Source organism: Cavia porcellus, unplaced genomic scaffold (genome assembly GCF_034190915.1).
Source record: "Cavia porcellus strain 051 isolate PalLab524CR breed Dunkin Hartley unplaced genomic scaffold, mCavPor4.1 scaffold_18, whole genome shotgun sequence".
Classification (NCBI taxonomy): Eukaryota; Metazoa; Chordata; class Mammalia; order Rodentia; family Caviidae; genus Cavia; species Cavia porcellus.
The window spans coordinates 37,358,645-37,384,129 of NW_026947501.1; the positions used below are offsets into that span (position 1 = coordinate 37,358,645).

At 41.8% G+C, this 25,485-nt stretch overlaps 1 protein-coding gene across 1 annotated transcript in view; it reads left to right on the plus strand.

The window, feature by feature from the left end:
* Kcmf1 (potassium channel modulatory factor 1) overlaps positions 1-25,485 on the plus strand; it is a 74,016-nt gene that overhangs the window by 849 nt on the left and 47,682 nt on the right. The window lies entirely within an intron of this gene.

The window sequence follows — 25,485 nt, forward strand, 5'->3', positions numbered from 1 at the left end:
GCTGGGCCCAGGGTCCCGCGGCGTGCTCTGGCCCACCGAGCTGCGTTTGGGTCTATGACTACAGTGAGGTCTGCTTATGATTGGGGGTCGTTTGGACTTTGTTGTAAGATTTGAAAACACTCATGGGGTACAGTTGCAAATAAGCAGACAACTCCAGCCCAGTCTCAGGGCACAAAGAGACAAATGTTTAGGGCTGGGGCATAGGCGTTGAGCTTGTGAAAAATAAGTTAACTTCATTTTACTGCCATATGGCTTAGAAAGGAGGGAGGGGGCTGTGTTTTCTTTGTTTCACTACAGCAGGTTTCAAAATTTTACAAAGTATTAACAGACTTGGTGAAAAGTTTATTCCAGGGAGGTTAACACCAGATTGTAGAAGTGGCTTGAAAGTCTTGTGTACTTTAGATTTTAAAACCTTGTATAGGCGATGTAGGAGTGTAGGAAAGTTTAGTGAGTCAGATTAGCATGTACTTCACCCCTTGGGAAGGGCATTCTTAGGGAAATAAAAAAACCTTAGAATTTCAAGGTTGAAATGCTCCGATTGGTTAACATATTTGGAGTCTGCTTCAGAATTTGCATTACTAAAGACAACGTTGAAATTTGACTTAAAGAACATCATGTGTTCTAGGATTCTGTATTTTTAAAACCTACAAAACTGATAGGAAATACACTGTATTTTCTTCACAGATCATCTACTGAGAGCTAACCGTGTTAAAGTGTTGGACATTTTGAAATAGTAGGGTGCTTAGTTTAGTTAAATTGAAAAGAGTACTGTTTAGAAACATTTGGATGCCATGCCCGCTTTCCCTGTTATCTGCTTAATAAAAAGGCATCCCCTTATCTCTGTAATTTGAAAAAGTTGTACAGTTGTAATCACATTTCAGTTTGGGATATTAAAGTTCATCTTAGACTTCAGTCGTGTGTACACTGACCACCTTGCAGAGAAAATGAAACTGAGCGATGGCTGCAGGCTCTCTTACTCATAAGGGGCTGGGAGACTGAGCACTGCAGAAAACAGTGGTGCAAGGAAGGGTGTTGGAGCCCTGTGCTCCCCACCTTAAAAAAGCATCCACATAGTTCCAGACTGAATATTCTAATTGAGCTGTGGCCGGGGAAGGAGATTCTTTTACCCTCAATACTCTGTTGGCCTATTTAAAATCCTGTAGTTGGGACATTCTTCCGTTTAACAAACATTCTGTAATGTAAGCCCATTTCCCCCTTTTTGGTTTTGTGAAAAGGTGTGGCTATAAAATTTAACATTACCTTTTAGCTCCTGAACTACTACTGATGTTTGAATAACACACCTTCCCTTGGTAATTTACAGTAATGCCAGATGTTTTTGAAAACTGGACATTCCTAGATACAGAGACTTAGAGTGCAATATTTGTTAAATGATTATCTTTTAGGGGTCTAGTTGTAGCTTAAGGCAGGAGTGGCAGCCTCATGATCACAGTTCGTTAGGAACGCGCACATTTTGTAGTATATGATTTCAGGTTGCCATTATTCTCAGTACTAGGGCTTTGACCTAACAGGAGATACAGAGTTTTACACAAGTGCTTTTCTCACCTTGCTGTTCTGTGGGCCAGCTATTTTCATTTCTTTCAGCGTTCCTTTGGTGATCTGATTTTTGAGCTCTTTTAATTGTGTACACACCTCCCAAATTCTCTGTAGTTCTTGGTTTTTTTCAGTAGTGTGACCCAGAACTGGATGTAGTAGTCTGGTAGAAGGTCAGTACCATGCTGCCTAGAGTGTACTTGCACCCTGTTTATCAGGGCCTTCAGGGCACAAGGGACATGTTACACTGTCTTTGTCTTTCTGCCAACCCCACTGTATGCATGGTTGTATTAATGATGTGACTCTGGATGACACAGCCTCCAAGATGGACACCTGTCAAGCTTGTGGCCACTTGTCAAGCAATGGACTCCCCCTGAGAAAGGCAGTACAACTGCAGCATAGAGGACTTCTCTGGCCAAGGAGTCCAGCGTACTTCTTCCGCCAAGGCCATGGAGTAAACATTGTTGGCTGAGTGAGCTGGGAGAGCCGGCAGCTCTGCAGTTGGTGTGAAGGCAGCTAAAGACAGCCTGTAATCATATGAGCATAGCCACACTCCAATTAAAACCTTACTCATAGACATTTGAATTTCATGTAAGTTTTATTTAATGAAATACGATTCTTCATTTGAACCCCAACACCACCACCCTATTTAAAAGTATAAAAACTATTCTTGGCAAGTAGGCAGTGTAGAAATTGGTGGTGGCCAGATCTGGGCCAAGTGCTATAGTTTGTCTACCTCTGCTGGAGCTGGAACTGCTGGGTGTCCCCAAAGGACCACTCCACCTGGTAGCCCATCATTTCCTTTGGGACATGAGGAACACGTCCACCGACTGAACTGGCTTTCTGTACTGTTCCCAGCAGCACTGTGTACGTTGGGATAGAAGTAATGTTTCTGTCCACCTCCTCAGACCTGGTCTGAGTTAACTTTCCTGCTCTCCCATACCGACTTTTCCAGTGAGAATTCCAGAGCTCCTATGAAACTCATTTTCTGATGTTCTTGTCATGTTAGCAAACATAAACTGTAGCACCCGATCACTTTCTATTCACACACCAACACTACCTAGTTCTCTTATCTGTAGTGAAACTCATCATTTTCTTGCTTGTCTACTTTTCTTTTTTTTGTCTTTTTGAGACAGAGACTCTCAATGTAGTTCAGGCTGGCCTTGAGCTCACTTTGTAGCCCAGGCTGGTCTTGAACTCACAGTGATCCTCCTGCCTCAGCCTCCTGAGTGCTGGGATTACAGGTATGATGAGTCACCACACCCGGCTTGCTTGCGTACTTTTTTAAAAAAATGTCTCTAGCCAGGGATGTAGTTCAGTAGTAGAGTATGTGCTAGTTCGTACACTGCCCTGGATTCAGTCCCCAGCACACACGCACAAGAAAAAAACCTGTGTATAGTATCACATAACTGCAGTCATAGTGACTGGAGAGACTGAGGTAGAAGGTTGCTTGAGCTCAGGAGTTTGAGGCCAGCCTGGGCAAGGTTGCAGTCACAAAAAACAAATCTCACTGCGTTTTTTTTGTTTGGGGGGGGGGACAATACTGGACATTGAGCTATCCTTAACCCAAAAAGTCTTGATTTAATTTGGTTGGATTTATTTTGAATAGGATCTCCCCAAATTGCTGAAGCTGGCCGTGAACTTGGGATTCTTACCTGCCTTAACCACCTTAGAAGCTGAGATAACATAGTTACTGGGATTATAGGCATGCACTGCAACCTATCATATTTATTTTATTTTTTTGAGACTGTCTGGCTAGGTAGTCCCGGCTGGCTTTGAACTCATGATCTCCTGCCTCTTTTTTTCTTGAATGCCTGGCATTTCAGGCATGTACCACCACTCTAAACTATCATACTTGTAAGAAAATGCAATTAAAATATGTGTATTGAGCCGGGCATGGTGGCTCATGCCTGTAATCCGAACACTTGGGAGGTTGAGGCAGGAGGATCATTGTGAGTTTGAGACCAGCTTGGGCTACAAAGTGAGCTCAAGGCCAGCCTGAACTGCATAGTGAGATCCTGTCTTAAAAAAAGACAAAATATATGTGTGTGTGTGTGTGTGTGTGTGTGTGTGTGTGTGTATATCATTTAAATCTTAAGTTCATTTAACATCTTTGCCAATTGAGAAAAGTACTTTTTAGCTATAGTGCAGTTACAAATGTTCCTACCTAGTTAGTTACCTGCAATTATTATTATTATTTTTTTTTAAGCCCAGGCAAATGAGATAATGATGGAATGTTACATGGGCTTTTTTTTTTTTGCCAGTACCGGGGATCGAACTCACGACTGCCTGCTTGTAAGGCAGGTGCTTATGCTGCTGAGCTAAATCCCCAGCCTGGAATTAATACATACAGGGCTTTAAACTGTTTGCCCTTTTTCAGTTGGTATAGTGTATAAGGCATTCCGCTAGGTATCAAGGACTTGAGAAGGAAGCTCCTCACTTTAGTCTGGTGAGGAAAATTTATTTGTACACAAATTCTACAGTACACTGTGAGACACACCATAGAGAAAGGCTAAACCAAAGCAAGTACCAACTTATTTTCTTGCTGATTTTGCACAGTTTTCTAGAAAAAATCTACTTTGATTCTACCCCTCCCCACTTTGTTGTTCTTTTTTTGAGACAGGTTCTCACTGTGCAGTTCAGGCTGACCTTAAACTCAACTCAGACATGTAGCCCAAGCTGGCCTCAAACTCTAGACAGGTCCTGGGATTACAGGGCATGTGCCGCCAGGCCCAGCTTTGAATGCTTTAACTTTTTTTCTGTGTTATTCTTGCTTGTTTTGAGGTAAAATTGTTAATGAGGTTTCAGAGTCCTTTTCTTTACATGATTTCTAATTCTTCTCTTGGAATTTTTGTTGGTGGTTTTTTCAGACAGAGTCTCCCTATGCAGTTCAGGCTGGCCTCAAACTCATGGGGTTCCTTCTGCCTCAGCCTCCCGTAAATCTCCTTGTATTTTGAAGATATTCAAATATAGGATAGTGGTAATTAAATGTAGAAGAAATATATTATCATATTTTTCTCAGAATGAGCTAGTACTTTTTATTTTCAAAGTATAAAATATAAGACTACATAGGCCACATTAATCTATGCACCTTACTTGATTTCTTTGTGGTGCTGGGGTTCAAAGCCAGGACCTCACACATGCTAGGTAAGTGCTCTGCCACTGAGAATCCTCAGCCTTCATCTCTTCTTTTTTCTCTTTTCCTTTCCTTTCCTTCCCTTTCCTATTCTATTCTACTCTATTCTTGGATCTTGAGCATGCTAATAAACAAGTGCTCTACCGCTGAGCTACATCCCTAGGCCATTTTATTTTTTTGAGGCAGGGTCTACTAAATTGCCCTGGCTGGAGCCTATTGAGTAGCTGGGATTACAGGTATGCACTATCTCACTCAACTTTTTTTTTTTTTTTTTTGTCTTCTTCCGTTTTTATCGGTACCAGGGATCGAACTCACGACTTCCTGCTTGCAAGGCAGGCGCTTATGCCGCTGAGCCCCCTCAACTCTTTTTTTAATTGATAAAAACTGTATATTGCGTACAGTTTATCATGTGTAGCATGGTATTTTGAGATATGTATACATCATGGAGTAGCAGTCCTGACTTCTGAAAGTTGTACTACTCTTAGATTTTTTTTTTTTCTCTTGTGAAAAAGTGCTGTGTGCAGAGTGGTGGAGGCTGAAGCAGGAGGACAGAAAAGTTTGAACCCATTCCAGACAATTTAGCAAGACCCTGTCTCAAAATAAAAATAAAGGGGTGAGAATGTAGCTAAGTGCTAAGGTCTTTGGTTCAGTCCTCAGCACCCCCCCTTCCCCCCGCAATGCTTTCTGGCACTAAATGCACATGGACAAACACAGGGTAAATTACAATAATCCCCGACCCCCAAATTTGGGAACTGCAAAGCCAGGCTTGATAATCATCCTGTGATTTTAATGTACCTTTTGCCTTCCTGTAGCCAAGCAGATTGAGTCCCAGTGAGATCTTTTCCAACCTGTCTGCTTACAATTTGTTTTCCTTTAGCTATAGTGTGTTAAAAGATTATGACATTCTTTAACCCCACCTGCTCAAGAGATTGAGGCAAGAGGATCACAAGTTAGAGGCCAGCTTGGGCAAGTTAGACTTAAAAACAAAATTTTAAAAAGATACAAGGATGTGTAAGGATCTGGGTTCAATCCTCAGTACTAGGAAAATAATTACTACATTCTTAAGACTTTCTTTTCCTCTGTCTGTTACTCACCACTGTCTTGATTTTTCGAGACAGGGTCTAGCTGTGCAGTCCAGACTGGCCTGGAACTCATGTTCCCCAGGCTGGGGGTACTAGGGTTGCATGAATGAGCCACCACACCCAGCTCTTAAGACTTTTCCTGTTTTACTAAGTCATGAATCGCATTTATCATGACTTTTAATAAGGGATAAATATGAATATAAACTTACAGGAAAATGTACTAAGTGAAGTTTTACTTTCTGTGATCTTTGATTTCATGTGAAATTTAGTTTGAAACTCATTTTCATATTTTGACCTTTGTGTTTAAATTAAAAATGCAGCAAAACAGCTTTTGTGTTTTAACTTGGGAATTTTATTTGGAAAAAATTTCTTTCAGTCTTAAAATTTTAAGATGTATTAGCAGCAGTCTTTTTCAGGGTGGTATACTTTTTCACAGTAGTAAACATCTGAGAGAGAATAACCAAATAAATGCCTTCATGTTTGGCTTGCGATGTTTTAAAAAATCTCCATGCATTTATTTATTTATTTATCTATCTATCTATCTATTTATTTATTTATTTGAGACAGGGTCTTGCTATGTAATGCAGATTGCAATGAACTCACAACAATCCTCCTGCCTCAGCCTCCCAAGGGCTGGGATTACAGGTGTGTCCCACCATGCTCAGATAAAATCCATGTGTTTATATTGAGTTATGACCTAATTTTTAAAGCATTAGCTTTACAATATCTGCCATACTGATTTTTCCTAGGGCTTTTGGTTGGCTTTGTTGGATTTGGTTTGGTTTTTTTTAGCTCGATGCTAGGGATTAAATCCAAGACCTCACAATGCCAGGAGAGCCCTCTACCAATGATCTGTACCCGAGCCCTGGTGGTTTTGTTTTAAAACTGGAGTTTTATTCTGTTTGTTGTTGTTGTTGTTTGCTTGCTTTCCATTACTGAGGATTGAATGTAGAGCTTTGACAGTGATCTAGATCCCCAGTCTTTTTTTCAACACTGAGACAGAATCACAGTAAAATGCCTGGACTGGGCTTGAACTGACACTTCTCTTGCCTTAGCCTTCAAGAGAGCTGAGATCGTGAGTGTGCCACTGCACCCAACTCCAACAGTTTTATTTCATCAAAGTTAAGGTACATTAAATTATACAAGGAATATTTCATTACATTATAAATATTGCTGTGTGGCTACTTTCATTAATGTGGATTCAAAGGAAACAGTCTGTATACATAGTAAAAGTTTAATACTGTTGTAATAAAAATCTGTTACAGAGGATTATATATGACTTCATGTTGTACTGAGAACTGATTTCTTTCAATGCCTTTTGAGATAGCTTTTTGTTTTTTGGCAATCATTGAAGTTATTCATTGAAGTTCAGGAAAGAGTTCTTAAGAGAGATGATATATTACAACCTTTTACTTTATTTGGTTTTTTGAAACTGGGTCTCATTATGTAATTCAAGCTGCTTGAGCTCACTATATAGCCTAGGCTGACCTCAAATTTGTGACGATCCTCCTGCCCCAGCCTCCAGCATGCTGGAATTACACTGCTATACCTGGCTAGATCACAACATTTTTGTTGGCATAATAATTTTTATACATTAGTCGTATCCTGATTTGTGTTTGAGTAGGATAAGGCAGTTTCCTAGGAGAACATATTACCGCAGTGACGGGAAGGAAGTGAGTGGTTAGGAAAAGACAGTGCTCTTGGGGTTGTAAAGACAGGAAGCCAGGCAGGTGTTGGTAATGGAAAGACAGGGACAGGTGGGCTTGACACTTGGAAAGGATCTCCAGCTAGTGTTAGAACTGAGCCCTCGAGCCGGATGGAACACTGAGAGCCGGGTACCAGGAAGGGCAAATTCGATGTCCAGTGAAACAGCAGAAGATGAATTGCCTCGTTAGGTGCCTTCTGCCGCGCTCCTCTGCTCCTGCACTCACGGCCTCCAGCGCTTATTAATTGCTGTTTCTGCCTTAGAATTGTTTTTGGTTGTTGACTTTCTGAATTGTAGCAAAGCAGGGATGTGGGTCCATGGTTCATATACACAGCTGGTTTCAGGTCTTCGGTGGCTACGGTATCAACCAGCAACTCAGCAAAACTAACAGTGCTACTAGGAAAAAAAGGAAAGAAGAAAAAATGGTATCACCTGAGTAGGTGACAGTTGTGTCACCTTTCAGTTGGGAAGGGCAGAACAGTGAGTGAGTGAAGCCTCTTGACATCATGACTAATTAGGTCAGGCATCGTCTTGTGTTGAATTGCGTAGGTTTTTTCCTGTTTGGCACTAGGTGCTGGGCTCGCATATCACTCTATGGGAAGATGATTTTCATTCATCACTTTTTGCATGTTGGTTTGATGAGCTGAATATTAAAACATTTAAGGTATATTCAGCTCCAATTAATTTTTTCGTTATGACTTTTTGTTTCTTTTATTGTTCCTTTGAGACTGTCACTGTGCCTTTCCTCCTAACAAAGTGAGGGTCCCCCCAGTGACACTCTGGCCTTATTCTCCAGGCCGGTCTCCCTCACCAACTGTATACCTGAGGGGCAAGAATCCAGTTACACTTGGTTTCCTTTGTACCTGTCCACTAGCACGGCTCTGGTCTATAGGACGTCCTGGGAACATTCGTGAGTGATTGTTAGGTGTGTTGATACTTGTCCCAAAAATGATGAGACTACTGGAAAATTCTCTTCCGTTTTCTTTTTATTTTATTTTATTTATTTATTTATTTATTTATTTTTGTCTTTTTCGTTTTTATCGGTACCAGGAATCGAACTCACGACTGCCTGCTTGCAAGGCAGGCGCTTATGCGGCTGAGCTAAATCCCCAGCCCCTTCTCTTCTGTTTTCATCTGGGGAAAGTGGTTAAGGGGAGGGGAGAGGTCACGAGCAAGAGGACTTAGAGCTTTCACAGAAGTGCAAGCAGTGTAGACTCTGTAGAGCAGAAATAACTGAGGGGAGCTGCCTCCCGGGCCATGGCCCGGATGAGTGCGCGTGGGCTTTGTGCCCCTCTGGCTCTGCTTTCAGGTTAACTGGTCAAGGGCTCTGCATGTGCATCACAGCAAGGGTTCACTCAGTGATCTTTTGAGTGAATATTTATGGACTGCCTTTTCTAGTACCACTCACAGTCATCTCCAGGGCTTGCCACAGGTTGTTGACCCCTCGCTAGTGGATGCTAGTATGCAGAGGGTTTGAACACATGTTTGGAAACTGAATGCTTTCACGTTGTACAGGCTGTGGCTTGCTTCCAGTATGCTGGAATTAGTCCTTGAGGTTTATATTTTATGACAGAGTAGTTAAATCATGTGAGTATTTAAATGTCTTGACACTATTTGCAGCCCCCTCCTTAAGCTTATTTTTACTTGTGTTTCACAATTTAAATTCTGCCCAGTAGTACATTTCTTTATTTTATAATATTGTTCTTAAACCAAAATGTCAGTACACATTTGCATGTTATTGTCAAATAGATTATTCCTCATGACTTTGTAATTATTTTTTGATGTTTAGCAAAAAAAAAAAAAAAAAAAAAAAGACGCTCAAGGGATTAAAAAACTTAATATTTGTGTTAAAAAAAAATGCTTAGTTTTTCCAGGCATGGTGGTGCAGGTCTGCAGCCCCAGCACTCTTGGGTGGCTGAGAAGGAGGATCACAAGTTTGAGCCCAGCCTGGACAATTTAGTGAGACCCAGTCACAAATAAAAAAGCTCAATGGAAAGACCCTGGGGTTAATCTCTAGTGCGGCCAAAAAAAGAAAAAAGGGTTTTGTAAAGTCCTAGTGCTTCCCTAACTAACAGCTATTGGGGTAGGTAGTAAACAAACCAGAAGCTTTTTAAATTGGCAGTTAAGGGCATACAGGCAGGGATTAGAAATTGTTACAGATGTGTTCTCCTTCTCTGTGAGGATGAAATGCAAGCCGGGAGTTAGGGGTGGTTGGGAGATGGATGGGAAGCAGGTAGTTTTCATATTTACTGATTATGATGCTCAGCCCTAGCTAGTGAGGAGTTGAAGCCATCCATTGCGACTTGAAATGAGTGTAAACTGCAGTGTGTGTGCATGTGGCCATGGGCGTGGATGTGCATATGTGGCCTAGGAGAATCTGATTTTCCTTTTCCTAGGAAAGATGGTGGGCCAGGGCCTGGCACAAGGTGTTCCCGTCACGGTCGGTGTCTTCATTCCTGGATCAGACATATTGTGTGTCATCATGTTCTTTGTTGCTCTGAATCCTTTTCTGCAAGCTTTTCAAAAGCCACCTAACTGAAGAGGAGATAGCCAGTCTACTTGCAGAATTGGGGCAGACCGTTGGCTAATAAAAATTTGTACAAGACACACATGTAATGTTTGGAGATTGGGTGCTGGGGATTGAACTCTCCCCTAAATGTAAATTATTTATTTATTCATTCATTTATTCATTTATAGACACAGTCTCCCTATGTAGTTTAAGCTGGCCTTGAACTCACTGTGTAATTCAGGCTGGCCTTGAATTCAATAGTGATCCTCTTGGCTTAGCCTCCTGAGAACTAGGATTACCCTAAGGCACATGCCACCACCGTGCCTGGTACCAAAATGTAATTTTAAATTCTGTGCTAGTTACGTTTTAAAAATTAAAAAGAGATAAATTAATCTTAAAACCTAATCCAATATATCCACAACAGTGTTTTGATGTGTAACATAATTATTGAGGTATTTTTACCTTTTTAAAAATAAAGTCTTTTTATTTTTTTAAATCCTTTTGAGATAGGCTTTCATTATGTGTTTCAGGCTGGCCTTGAACTCGTAGCCCAGGGTGACCTCAAACTTTCAGTGACCCTCCTGCCTCAGCCTCTCAAAAGCCACCATCTCCAGCTAATATATGTTAATTTGGATGCTAAATTTTCATCAAAAATGCATCATCTTACCTGAGAAATATCCTTATCTTGTGTATTGAGGATATTCTAGTCCATCTTTTCATTGTACACTGCCCCTTTGTAGGTGCATTTTTATGTAAGATTGGCTTCTACTCACCGAGCCACTTATTTGTATCGTGGGTTTCTGCTTTAATTTCTGTCCTAAGAACCTAAATTTTGCATTTCTTTTTCGCTTCAAGATGTTTTTTTAACATACTTTAGCAAAGTATGTTATAATGTTGTCATAATGGAAACCCACTTTGTAAACAGTGGCTAATGCGCGTTTACTAAATTCTTTTGTTAGGGTTCTGCAAGCAAAGGGAAAATAAAGGGTCACACACACTAAGGGTCAGCAAAATGGCTGCCGCCCGGCCAGCCCAACCAAGTAACTTTTATTGAAGTGAAGAACAAAGAAACTCAAATTATACATGCTTAGATTATATAACTTGTTTGCTTCTTGACCCTACAGAACCTCATGTTTTATCTTGAGGTGGGGGCGATGTTTTAAGGCCCGCACTTTTCCCATAACGTTGTCCACCGAATGTGTCCGGGACAAAATGGAGTCAGTGAGGTTTCTCTGCATCCTTTGTGGCCCATTCAGGTTGGAATGTAAGGGCTTTGGAATGACTTTAATGGGAGTTTGTGTGGTGATTTTTTTTTTGTTTGTTTTTAAGAGGAAAACAATTACAAAACACAATTAGAGGGTAACAATTGCAATTGTTATTCTTTTTTTTTTTGTGGTACCAGGGATCAAACTCACGACCATGCGCTCATCTTGGGATGAGCTAAATCCCTAGCCCCTGTATTGTTACCTTTTAATTAGTCACTCAGAGTATGAGATATCTGCATTTAATTTTCCAAACAGTATTAGCACAAACCTTTCCTTTTAATGAACTAAAAGAAATTAATAGTATAATTCTCTTAACTTTTACACACACACACACACATATATATATATATATATATATATATATATATATGTATATATAATATATACAATAAGTATTTCTTTAGCTTGTTACATTGGGGAGACAATATGATGTTTGTATATGCAAGTCTGATTTGTTTCATTTAGTGTGGTCTCTAGTTGCATCCATTTACCTATAAAAGTCTCAAATGTATCCTTTATTGCTGAGAGTAGTACTCCATTGTATAAAAATACCTATCTTTTTTAATCCATTCTTTAGTGGATGGTCATTTAGGTCATTTCCAAGATCTGGCTATTACAAATTGTGCTGCTGTAAACATGGATGCGCATATATTGCTGTGATATGATATTTTTAATTCTTTTGGAATGATACCCAGAAAGGAATAGCTGGGTCAAATGGGACCTTCAATCCTAGTTTTCTGAGGAATCTCCACACTGATTTCCAGAGTAGCTGCACCAGTCTACACTCCCACCAACAGTGAAGAAGGGTTCCTTTTTGCCCATAGCCCCTCCAGCATTTGTTATTGGTTGGTTGATTTTTATTTATTTTGTCTTCTTGAAACAAGGTCTCACTATGCAGTTCAGACTGGCTTTGAACACAAAATTTTGGTTGATTTCTTGATAGTAGCCATTCTTTCAGGGGTAAGGTGGAAACTCAGTGTGTTTTAATTTGCATCTCTCCAATGACCAACGATGTTAAACATTTCTTCATATAATTATTTGCTGTTTGTCTTTTATCTGAGAATTATGTTTTCATTTCAGATGCCGATTTTTGGGTTGAGTTTTTAATTTGGGAGGTCTGATTTTTTTTTTTTTTTTTTTTTAGTTCTTTATATGTTTTCAGTAATAATCCTTTAAGGAATAGCTCACAAACATTTTTCCCCATTGTGAGTTGGCTCTTCACTGTTGATGGTTTCTCTTGCTGTGCAAAAAGCTTTTTAATAAGTGATTCCAGTTGTTGATTCTTTGTGATAGTTCCTGTGTGGTCAAGGTTTCATTCTTGAAGTCTGCCTATACCAGTGTCTTCAGGAGTTTTACCTATTCTGTCTTCCAGCAGATTTAATTTTTCTATTTTAATATTTAGATCCTTGATCCATTCCCAATTTGGTTTAGTGCATCATGCAAGATACGAGCTCAGTTTTAATCTTGGGCATATGCAGAGTCAGATTTTCCAGCCCCATTTATTAAAGAGGCTATCTTTCTTCCAGTGCAATGTGTTTGGCACCTTTGTCAAAGATAAGGTGGTTTAGTGTGTCTAGAGTTGTTTTTGCATCTTCTAATCTGTGCCATTGATCTTCAGGTCTTTTTTTGCCAGTACCATGCTGTTTTTATCATAGTGGCTTTATAGTATAATTTCAAGCCATGTCTTGCCTCTGTTGCCCAGAAATGCCTTTGCTAATTAGGTCTCTTCTGCTTTCAGATGAATTTTAGGATTGTTTTCTCTAATTCTATAAGATATTCTACTGGAATTTTGATTAGAATTGCATTAAATATGTATAACATTTTTGGAAGTATGTTTTGGCTATATTGTTTCTTTCTACCCAAGAACAAGGAATATCTTCATTTTCTAACATCCTCTTCAATCTCCTTTTTCAGAAGACTGTAGTTTTCAATGTAGAAGTCTTTTACCTCCTTCGTTACATTGATTCCTCTGTATTTCATTTTTTTAAGATGCTATTGTGAAAGATGTTTCTCTGATTTCTGTCTCAGTGAGTTTGTTATTTGTGTACAGGAAGTTTGTTGATTTTTTTTTTTTTTTGTCTTTTTCATTTTTTATCGGTACCAGGGATCGAACTTACGACTTGCAAGGCAGGTGCTTAGGCCACTGAGCTAAATTCCCAGCCCAGTTTGTTGATTTTTGAGTGTTGACTTTATATCCAGCTATGCTACTGAATTTGCTTATTAATCTGTGCAGTGTTTTTAAAATTCCTGACTCTGAGAAGTGTACTATTTGTAAAAAAAAAAAAAAAATTTGTACTGGCCCCTCATAAGTTCTATTATGGTGAATTCAGAGGAGAGTTGTAAGTTGTTTCTGATGGAGATTGAATTTTACTACTATATTTGAATAAAGTGACTTCTAGGCTTGCTAATTTATTATAATGAAACTTGATCTCTAGTATCCATCATGAAGAGACTCTTCATGTATAACAATAGTTTTCTTTCTTTGTTTTTTGATATTGGGGGTTGAACTCAGTGCCCTCACGCTTGCCAGGCAGGCGCTTATGCTGCTGAGCTAAATCCCCGGTCCAGTCATGTATAGCAGTAGAAAAGCAGATGATGATGCTTTTTTATTTCACTTCACATTTGGAGCCGTGACCCTGAGGCCGTCCCCCTGCCTCACTCTTGGGTGTGATTCTCAGGGAGCTGATTTGGAATTAATACTGCGGCCAGTGTCAGGCTTAGTCACCCACTGATGGTTTCTGTTTCCTACCTGTTTGTTTAGCCAGTTAAAACTAGATGTAGACTATCGTCTGTTAAAAGTGAAAGGTTCAGTGTTTTTCTCCATTTTACTGAAGCAACAGTTCTACTTAGAAGTCAGTTTTCTGCTTCTGTTCTCTTTTATATCCCCACCCCTATGCCCAGCCAGTTCACTCAAGCGTCAGGAACTTGATGCCTTGTTTTATTTTTTTAAACAGAATGAAAATACTAGAGTGGAAGTTGAGTGCTCTTAACCCACCCCACAGTTCTCTCAGTGTGGTCCCAGGACCAGCAGTATTAGTATTGGGGGAACTTTGCTAGAAGTTCAAATTCTTTAAGCCTTCCTAGGTCCACTGAATCAGTTTCTAGAGTAGGGCCCAGAAGTTGGTGTTTTAAGGAGCTTCTACTTGGACCCAGAAAGGGCCAACAGCGTATGTATATGAGGTGGTTATTGCTGGAGACAGGCACGCAATGATGGGAGGACCATTTACCAGTTGGGTGGAACTGCTGGTCTTGGCCTCATCCTTCATGCCCCGTCCTGATGCTGTCACCTGAGGAGCTAGGACAGGGTGTAGCTCCCCAGTCCAGTCTCATGCTGTTTTTTCACCCATGCTCACGTTTTAATGCCGATTTGGGGTCAGCATTGTTCTGCAACTGTGAAATAAATAGAAAGCACCTCTTTTTTTCACTAGATTTTATTAAAGGAACATCATAGGGGTTGGCAGACTACGGTCCGTGGGCCAAATATATCCTGCTTCTGTTTTTATGGATAAAGTTTTACTGGAACCTAGCCGTATCTGCTTATTTGTGTATTACTAAGCTGCTTTTTGAACTACAATGGCACAGTTGAGTGGGAAATATTTATTGTTTGGTTCTTTACAGAAGAAGTTTGTAGAACTCTGGAATAGGCCATAGAAGGTGGCAAGTTTAGGAAAATTTATAAAGGAGGTTCAGGAAATAGTGGGTGATTCCTTATCTTAGGGTGGTCAGGGAGGGCAGTCTGAAGGTGGGACTTTTAGAGAAAAACCTGAACAAAGTGAGGGTAGTTTATGGAGAAAGGAGCAAATGTGGAGACCCTGGAAGTTGGACGGTCTTGCCAGGGTTGGGAGGCTGTGTGGCTGGAGGGCAGTGATTGAGGTAGAAAGCGGGGGAGGGGCTGGGGATTTAGCTCGGGGGCATAAGGACCTGCCTTGCAAGCAGGCGATCGGGAGTTCGATCCCTGGTACCAATAATAGAAAGAAAAAAGGAAAGAAAGTGGAGGGGAAAGGCACTTGGCATAGTCAGGGTCAGAGCCTGTCACCTTGGGCGAGTGTCCTGCAGTGAGGTTTTAGAAGCACATTTCAGAAGCCCCACATCTGTTGAGGAGTCTTTTGGGTAAACAGATGGCAGGAGCTGAAAAGTATCCAGCATTGCCTTCCAAGCTTCTCTAAGAACTCTTTACAGATTCCCATACATTCACTTAAACTGTCCTCCTGGCCCCATGGTATTTCTGGCAGGTGAGGGATTTGCTGTGAAGCAAATCTCTTTGTTTGGATGTAAAACCCTTAAAACTAGAAATCAGGTTCTGTCTATTAGCAGCTCTCAAACTTAAAAACAGTAGAACACATGGCAAGAAATATTGTATGTTATTATTAATTATCACATGTGTATCTACTGAAATGAAAGTTTTGTGAAATAGTACTTACCTTTTCTTTGAAAACTGTACTCTGTTTTCTGTTATGTTTCATTAAAAAAACACTGATTGTGACCTTCTAAATTGATTTCACATTCAGCTTCCTGATTGTGGCCTGTTAAAGTTCTAGTCCAGAACTTTTGAATTCTTAAGTGCAAACTGTTGTGACTGGTATTGAGCGTAACCTTGAAAATGTTTCCTCTTGGGGAGGTGTGTGGTATGGCTGCAGCAGGAAGTCCAAGTAGGTGAAATTACCGGAACTGGTCATAGTGTGGCTGGGACAGTAAACAGCATCAGATGAAAAGTACTCCAGATTCCATGTGTTGGGAAGTACAGCGAGGTGGTCTTTGTAAAGGAGGTGTTTTAAAGATGTCATTTAAATCTAAGACTTGAAGAAACACTTTTTTAAATTATTTTTGCTGTGCTAGGGTTAAACCTAGGGCCGCACCCATGCTAGAGGAGCAGTCCCCCGGCCCAGAAGTACCCTTGTTGGGGGCAGGCTCTGGTGTCTGCTGCGAGAGGATGGCAGGAGGTGGCGCAGAGCTAAAACACCTGAGGTGTGCTGGACACAGTGAGTGGGTGAGTGGGGAGACGAGTTCTGACACAGAAGACTCCTCTGTGTGAATGGAAGGAGTGAGTGTGTTGTGTTAGGCAGATTGATTGACTCGCTTGAGGTTCTGATGGCTAAGTGGGACAAGGACGCGTTTGTTCTGACTTCAGTCTAGAGCTAGAAGTCCGTTTTCTCATCTCTAAGAGAGGGCTGCTAATGCTTCTCTCTTCCAGGGTTGTGGTGGCAGTGAAAAATGCTGGTGCATGGAAGGTTTTCTAAGCTAAATAAAGCCCTGCATAAATGAAAGGTGATGTTTTTATCAGGGAGATAAGATTGGAAATGGAGGTTGGAGCCAGGTAGGTAAGTGAAGGATTTTGATTGCCATGCTGAGATCAGTCTCCTCCTTCTGCCATACCGGTGGTGGGATGGAAGAGGTGCTGGGCTTCAAAAGTTTTAAGCCCCAGGCTCAGGGGCTCAGGATATAGCTCCGTGGGAAGTGCTTGCCTGCCTGGCAAGCCCAAGGCCCTCACGAACAGGTTCCCCTGCTTGAGCCACTTTCACAACTGTCCCAGCAGTTGGGCAGCTGGTAGCCCTGTGCTACAAATGAGTCCCATCACTTTTTTAATCTGTATTTTCAATAATAAAATGAATAAGTTTGTGAATGGACCGAATGTGGTTAGTTGCTTAAATTTGGATAATTACTGCCCAAGAATAAATACCAATACTATTTGTACTAATTAAAAATTATTGTATTTACTTCATTAAGTCAGAGCCACCCAGCAGTGAAATGTACAAATCATGGCCCTGTGGTGAATGTGGGTTTTTTTCTTTTATTCTTTCTTTTTTTAAGTTATAAGCAGAGACAAAAAAAAGTGGTGTGTTTTAGAAGTTAGTGTGGTGGTGTAAGATGGATAGGTTAGAGCCTGTGGTGGGGAGACTGGGAGGCTTTTTGCTGAAATGAGCTCGAAATAAAAGGACCGGATTTAGTCAGTGGCAGTAGGAACAGAAACAAAAAAAGATGCCTTAGGATGCAGTCTCATTGCAAGAGAGCTAGGATGAAATGTAATTATAGGCCAACAAGCCAGGTTATAGGAAAATAGCAAGATTTTTCTAATAAATTGGGGAGATTGGAAGAGACAGAAAAAAAGAATGATTTTCAACTTCTGACATTTTGAATTGAAGGGGACTATCACACTGGGACTTTGGGGGAAAATTCAGGGGTAAAGATAAGCATTTACTCTGGGAGGCTGAGGCAGGAGCCCCTATTCCGCCCCACCCACCCTTGTGGCTGAAGCCTGAGGATTGGCCATTTCCAAAGCACGGAGCAAAAAGAAGGGAGAAGCCAGTCCATATTTAGGGGAGTGAGAGACAGAAAAGGAATCGGTGAGGAAGTTAGTGAGAACCGGCCATTGACTTGGAAGCCTTCTTGTACAGCCCTTGCGCAAGTCTTGACTTACTTGCTCATCTTTGAAGGTAGGCTTCCTGGGAATGGGGAGAAGGTGAAGTAGCTGCAGAGGCAGGATCGGGAGAGGCAAGTATTATTCACACACCTGCCATGTTGGTAGGAATATTTGTTGTGTGCTGGATGCCAGGCACTGTTCTCCGCATTTCACGTGTGCCAACTCTACAGCACCCTCCAAAGTATCTGTTATGGTCTCAGTTTTAATTGATACACTGAGATGCTAAGTACATTGCTCAAGGTGACACAGTGTGTGATAGAGCTGGAATTCAAACCCAGTCCTGGATTCTCAACGCTGAACCTGTGCTGAGTACAAGGTTCCTACAGCAGGGACCTCAGTTAAAGGACACAGCAGGATTTCAGAACAACCCATATACTATGTTACAGATTAGGAAGTTGAGAGGTTATTTGTCCAAGGTCACACGTGGAGTATGTGCTAAAACCAGGATTTTGAACCAAGTTCTATCAGAAACCAAAGCCCATGTTCATTTATATTTTAATTTACAGGTCGCCAAACTTTTTCTGTACAGGGCTAGATAGCAATTGTGGATTTGTAGGCCATATGGTGTCGATTACAACCTCTTTACTCTGTGGTTGTAGGAGAAAAGCAGCAGTAACACTGTATATAGACAGGACGAATATAGCTGAGAGCCAGTAAATCAAATGGGCATCGAAATTTGAATTTCAGACACTACTAATTTTTTTAACCTGTGCAGTGTCCTGGGAATGTTAGTAAGTGATCTACTACTGAATTCCACTCCCAGGTACAAATGTTACTCTTAAAAGTTTCCAAGTCACTTTAAATACAAAAGCCATTTCTAGCTAACAGGCTGTGCAAAGACAGATGGCAGGCCAGATTTGGCCCATGGGCTGTGATTTGCCATCCTCTATATTAATCCATTCATTTACTAAACATGTATCGAATACTCTGTGTGGAACTATACAGGGCACCGAAGAGTTCCAGCCTTCTAACATGAGAAAGAACGGTGATTAGGATGCAGTGTGCAAGCAGCCATGATAAACTCGGAAGGCAGAGTAAGAAAACAGATACTGGAGGTGCCTCAGTGTTGTGGAGGAACGTATGAAGATCACTTCCCGAAAGAATGATAGCTATTACATTGCTGTACTCATGGTGTAGATAAGAGAAGGCATAGCGTTAGTATCCACAGAGTAGGACAGTGGAAAATGTTTTCAGGAAATTTTGAGCCAGAAGGTTACATGTTTTCTGGAGGATGGATTTGGAGGGCCAAAGACAGGAAGGGAGATAGGTGAGCTACTACAAGATAATTGCTGCAGTTGAACTCATTAGAGATTGTACAAGAAGGAAAAATTTAAGAAAACTTGGGTTTCTGGTTTGATTAGTTGGGCAGTGCATTAATACAAATGCATGCAGAGGACTGAAGCATGCTTTGAAGGTATGAGTGGAAGCAGGAAAGAATGGCTCTGGTTTTTAGCTTGTTGGGATTGAGCATTGGGTAGAGACAGGAAGGGGGAAACTGAGTATGTGAACTTGAGGTCTGGGTAGGACAGATCCATAGTGAGGTTTGATTGCTCAGGGCTGGGAGAAGTGTGGACCGAGATGTTATATTCAGTAAGCCCTGGAAAACATGTAACGTTGAGGATCCGCAGACTGCACGGAAATAGCCTAGAGAGCAGGCGAACCCAGAGGGAGTCTTGGTACTGAAACTGGGGACAGTGGTTTTCCAGAAGGAGGATATGTTCAATATTGCTACAGCGAAGTCAAGTAGATAGGAATAAAATATCCTTTAACTTGGGCCGGTGAGGTGGGTGGAGTTGTTGGGCTTTGAATACAAGGCTTCCCATATAGTAAGCACTTGCTCTCTTCCCCTGCGCCACACCGCAGCCTGGTCTGGGTTTAGGTCGAAGGCAGAGCCAACAGGACTTGCTGAATGGTGTCAGTAGGAGCAAGGGTGGTGCGGAGGATACAGCTTGGTCATCCTTGGGAAAGCCAGTGGGAGACGGGCCATTGCTTGAGATGAGGAGGGGGCATTTTGGAGGCAGAGGTCAGGAGTTATTTTTACAGTATGGAAAGTTGGAGATGTCCATTAGATGGAGATGAGAGGGTCATTGTGATAAACTAGAGTTTGTCGGCTGAGTGAGTATGAATAATATATGCTGAACAAAGATGTGAGGGATCTTGAAGTCAATACTTGATGTGATTTTGTTATCATTCTCTGTTCTATTGTGGTGTGTTTCCCAAACCTTTTATCAGGTCGCCTCGGTTTGGTGCCCTTGAACTTGTCTTTTCCCCATAGTCCAGCAGAGGAGGAGCCAGGGGGAGCCAGGAGGTCGTAAGCCCTGTGTGTCTTTTGTGCTAGTGCCACAGCTAACTGGGTCCAGGCCTGGAGATCTCACTGTGGGCCCGTTTGGCAGCTGGATAATGTATTCATTTATTTTAGTCATTTCTGTCCAATAAAATCAAGAGGAAGATGTAATAGACCTTTTGGTCCAGAAAGACAACTCACAGCAGAACCCACCTAACTCACCCACTTACACCTCTTACATCTGCCTGTTGTCTGGAACGGCTGAGTGAGATATGCTACTTGAGATCATACCCCAGGTCAGTGACAAAGTCAGGACCAGAATCCAGATCCTGTGACTTCTTCAGCCCATTTTCTATGATATCGATCTCTGGGATAAGAGATTCAAAACTACAGGCTCAAAGAGAATTGACGGGTTGCAGTGTTGGAGCCCAGGACCTTCACACTGAGCCACCCCCTCCTCTCCCCTTTTTGAGACAGGTCTTGCTAAGACATGAACTTGCAATTCTCCTGTCTCAGCCTCAGAGTTCTGGTATTACAGGCACATGCCACTGCCTGGCTTAAGGAGAATTTATTAGTTTTTACAGACTTTGAGGCATCTATAATAGTCCTTCTGTTTATTGTGGAAGTTTTCCTCAGTTGCTGAATGATAAAGTTAGGAATGAAATTTGGGAGCTAGATTGCCTGGTTCTATCCCAGGCTTAGTTACGTATTGTGACTTTGGAATGTTATTTATCTTTCTGTACATCATTTTATGAAATAGGCACAATGCTTATCAATCTTAGAGGCTGGTTGTATTTGATTCTTATTATAAATCAAATGTTTAGAGTAGTGCCTGGCACATAGTAAGTAAGTCCTTGTTTTGGTTATTATTATTAGCATCTTCAACATTTTCTTTGTTTTGTTTGTTTGAAACAGTCTCACTATGTTCAAGGCTGGCCTCGAACTTGGCAGTCCTCCTGCCTCAGCTGCCAAGTATTGGGATTACAGACATGTGCAACCATGGCCATGTACCATTTTCATCTTTAATACAGAAAATAGTTGTATTTCCTTAATACTTCACATATAATTTTAAACTTTATATGTATTTTTAAATTAATACATTTTAAATTTATATGTATTTTTGAATTAATATATTTTATGTATTTATCACATGTAGCATATTAATCAGCTTTTTATCACTTGGACAAAATACTTAACATACACAAGTTAAAGGAGAGGGCTTGGGATGTAGCTCAGTGGTACAAAGCCTGCTTAACATGCCTGAGGCCCTGGGTTCAGTCCCCAGCACCACAATAAATAAGAACTGGTACAAGGTAAAAGAAAAGGTTTATTTTGGCTTGTGTTCCAGAGGTTTCTGTCTGTGGTTGGCTAGCTCCAAGGCGGAAGCATAGTGGAAGGGCGTGTCGGAGGAGGGTTTTTCACCTCATGGCAGCTGGGAAGCAGAGAGAACGAGGCAGGGACCGGGAGATGATAGTGTAGCCTTCCAGGCTGTGCCTCCAGTGACCCTTCTCCACACCTCCCAACACCTGGGCACTCCTCTGCACTTTTATCTGTTGATGGGGCAGGTGTCCGCATGGTCCGGTCACCTTCCAAAAGCCTCACCTCACCTCTGAACATAAGAGCCTTTCAAGACATCTTTGGTTCAAACTAAGGTATGCATTGTGGAATGTATCAGTCAACCTAGTTAATATATGTAGTGCTACCTCGCATACTTACTCTTTGTGGAGACTTTACATATAATTTGAGTGTTAATAATGTATAAGGTATATTTCCTTTTATAAGATACAGTTCCTGCCCAGCAGGGATTTGCATTTTAGTGGGGAAAGACATGTGAAAGCAGCACTACTTACAAACTTATGTATTGAAAATAATAGTACAGGGCTGGGGATATAGCTCAGCAGCACGGCGCCTATCTGTCAGGCGTGAGCTGTGAGTTCCATCCCCTGTACCAAAAAAATAAAATAAGCAGTGAGAGATATGAATAGTCTCTTCCTTTTCTGACTTGTATGAGTTCAGAATGTGTTCAAATGAAGGCCAGGGAGCTGAGAAGGCAGTTTGAGTACGCTTTGTGGAGAAAGAATTTGTATAAATGGAGTAGAAGCACACACTTTCCTGACAAGTGGCATGATCAGAAAATACAGTGGATGTTTATAAGTTACAGGGAAGACATGTTGCTATGGATGTCGCTCAAAATACTCCTTGCTTTGAATACATTTATCCCGTCTGCCTGTCTGTCTGTTTCAAAGTGAAAAAGTGAAGGAAAGTATTTTGAGGGGGTTTATATAGCAATGTGTCTTTTACTATAATTTTCTTTTTAAATTTGAACATCATGCACCATACTGTTTAATCACACCTCATTTAAGAACATAGGTAAGAACTGTGTGTGGTGCTACGTAACACAACTGTAAACCCAGCACTCTGGGAGGCTGAGGCAGAAAGATTGCAAGTTCAAGCCCTGCTTGGGCCACCTAGAGAAATGAGGCCTTTTCTGAAAATGAAAGGGGCTGGAGATGTAGCATAGTGCAAAGACTCTGTGTTCAATCACAGTGCTGCAAAACAGCTAGCTAACCAACCAAACATAGCTAAGTCAGGAAAATATAAGAGTGGCTTTGCGAATGATCAGGAGAAAAGTTTCTCTAAGGAAAAAGCCCATGGAAGAGTGGTGATTAGGACCCAAGACTAAGCACATCAAGTTTTGACTTTTTTTGGCTAGCATGTTGGTTACTTTCATGTCACTGGGACCAAATACCTGATGCCACAATTTAAGGAAGAAAATGGTTTATTTTTTGCTTTGGCTCACACTTTCAGAGGGTTCAATCCATGATTGCCTGGCTCCTATGAGAAACATCAGGGCAGCAGGTCATGGTGGAACAAGGCTGCTTAGCTGTGGCAGCAGGGAGCAGTGCCAGGGAGGAAGGGCAGAACCAGGGTGCTCCCCCATGATTCAGCCATACACATTCAGGAATGTCCTCTGTTAATCCCCCAGACCAGTAACAGTGAAGCTTTCAAAGATTTCAGTGGCGCAGCCCACCACAGCACGCACGCCGGAGGTTTGCCACCACTGCCCTAGGCTATTGGTGTCCAGCCCTTTTGGTACCATGAACCAACTTTGTGGGAAAAAACATGTGGGGGTGGGGGAGTATGGTTGGTTTCTGGACGATTCAAAGGAGTGTACAGTGGCTGATAACACAGATGAAGCCTTGTTTGGTTGCCCCCTGCTCACCTCCTGCTGTGCAACTCAGTTCCTAATAGGCCATGGTGGACTAGTATGTGACCTAGGCCTTGGGGACCCCCTGCCTCAGGTGGTGTCCAAGCCAATGAAGTTGACAGTTAAACTTAACTGTCATATTTTACCCCCAGTTATCTTGACACCCAAACACATCTCCTTGTATGCTTAATCTCCAAATAAAGACAAGAATAAATTCATAACCCACCTACCATGATACAGTCATTGTACAGGCAACCAAAAAAATTCACAGTAATCTTTACTTAAAGTCTCAAAAGTCCAGGTCTCCTCTGAGACTCAAGGCAAACAGCTGTGAACCTCTGAGAAATTTAAAAAGCAAGTTACTCAGTATGTTCATAGTTGGGGCTGTGATTCAAATGCCTTCCAAGCAGCTGTGAACCACAGGTGGGGTACATGCGTGACTGTCCCAATGTGCAGTACTGGACAGTCCTATCTAATGGTACAAGCATGTTCCACCAATGGCTCAAGCAGATGGGAATATGTTATTTCCAGTGTGAAAGGTTCAAGGTAAATATTTTCATGTCAAAAGGGAGGATAAGAGGATAGAAAGAATCAGACCAAAGCAAGACCAAAACCTAGCAGGAGAAACATGATGTGCTGTAGCTGGCATCCTGAGTGCGAGCTGGTCAGATGTGAGTTCCAGGGAGCTTAGCCCCACCCTCACCTTGCTGGTTGCAGCCCACATGGCCTCTCTTGAGCTGGCTCTTCTCACTGCCTGTGGCTTTCCGTGGCAGACCTTCCATGCTCCTGGCACCTCTGGGTTTCTGCAGTGTCTGCTGCGCACACATGCATACCCCAGCTCCATATAATTTTAAGGGACACATTGTCAGGCCTCCCAGGCCTTTTTTTGAAATCTCTGTACTTCTCCATGGCCCCACAACTCTTGCAGTGTGCATGCAGTGTCTTCAGATGGCAGTATGGTCTGCTGCCAGCTGGAGCAATCACCAGGCCCACTTGGTTATTGGCTAAGTGGCCTCTGAGTCCCTGGATGGCTTAGCACAGTGAAATGAATCCCAGGGAACCAATTCCCTAGGCAGCCTTTCTGGAGCAGAGTGCCAGCAGGTATACTGCTCAAGTGAAAGGTTTATACTTTTTGCAAACCCTTCAGTCTGCAGTGAGTCTTTCTGATTCCTGAGATACTGTCAAGGCATCTTTTTCTTTGTCCTCATTTAGAATACTGTTGTGTTGTGTTGTGTTTTGTTTTGTTTTGATGGCTTTACCCTTTTCAGCAAACACACCTTCTGTGGCCTCAATTTCACATATAGTTACCTTCTAGTCAAAATTTAAGCTTTTCAAAAATCTTTTGCTCTCCTTTATTGCTCCCAGTTATTACTCTAATTCTGACTGAAACAAGCCAGCAGTACCCATGCCACAGTTCAAACATTCAGCTACTTTAAAATTTCCTCTGCCAGGTCAGTTAGTTCACTGCTCTTAAATTGTGCCTTCCATAAAGTCTCAAGACACAATGCAAATGTATACAAGTTCTTTGCCCAAATGTAACTCTTGTGGTCTCTAGACCAGTTCCCAGTAAGGTTCCAATCTGGAAACTCAGGAACTTGGTCTTTTTCTGTCCACATTCTTAATCAGTATTTTGGTCTCCAGAGCACCAACCAGAATCACCCAGAAGACTGCTTTCTATATTCTAAGACTTTTCTAGTCTTGTCTCCAAAGCTTTGCAAACTCCAGCAAACCAGTTTCAAAGGTTTTTGAAACACATGGTCAGGAGTAGTAACAGCTGTGACCTCAGTCTCAGAACTTTCAGTTTTGTTTTGTGGGAGTGGTACTAGTGATTGACTCGGGACTTTTGCATTGAACTACATACCCAGCGCGTTTTACTTTACTTTTTAAAATTTAATTTAATTTTTTGAGACAAGATCGGGCTGAGTCACTAAATTGCCCAGCCTGCACTCAGACTTGGCAATCAGGGAACGCAGGTCGTCATGCCCTGTGCAGTACCAGTTTTCTGTATTAGCTTCCTCCTGGCTGCACCAGACTACCTGACACCAAGTCAAAGGAGGAAATGGCCTTTGGGTGAGTTTGGATCACAGCTAGAGAGGACGTGGTCCATGGTTAGCAGGCTTCAAGCCAGAAATTGCCGGTGGAGCAAAGCTGCTTAATGCATGGCAGCCTGGAAGCAGAGCAAAGGAACAGTGCCAGAGAAGGGAAGAAGGGCGGTGGACAGACCTCACAGTCACACCTCTGTGGCCAGCCCAGACAGACCCACAGGTGTGTGGCGCTAGTTCCTCAGTGGAGTTCTAAGGCAGTCAAGTTGATAGTGAAGCTTAACT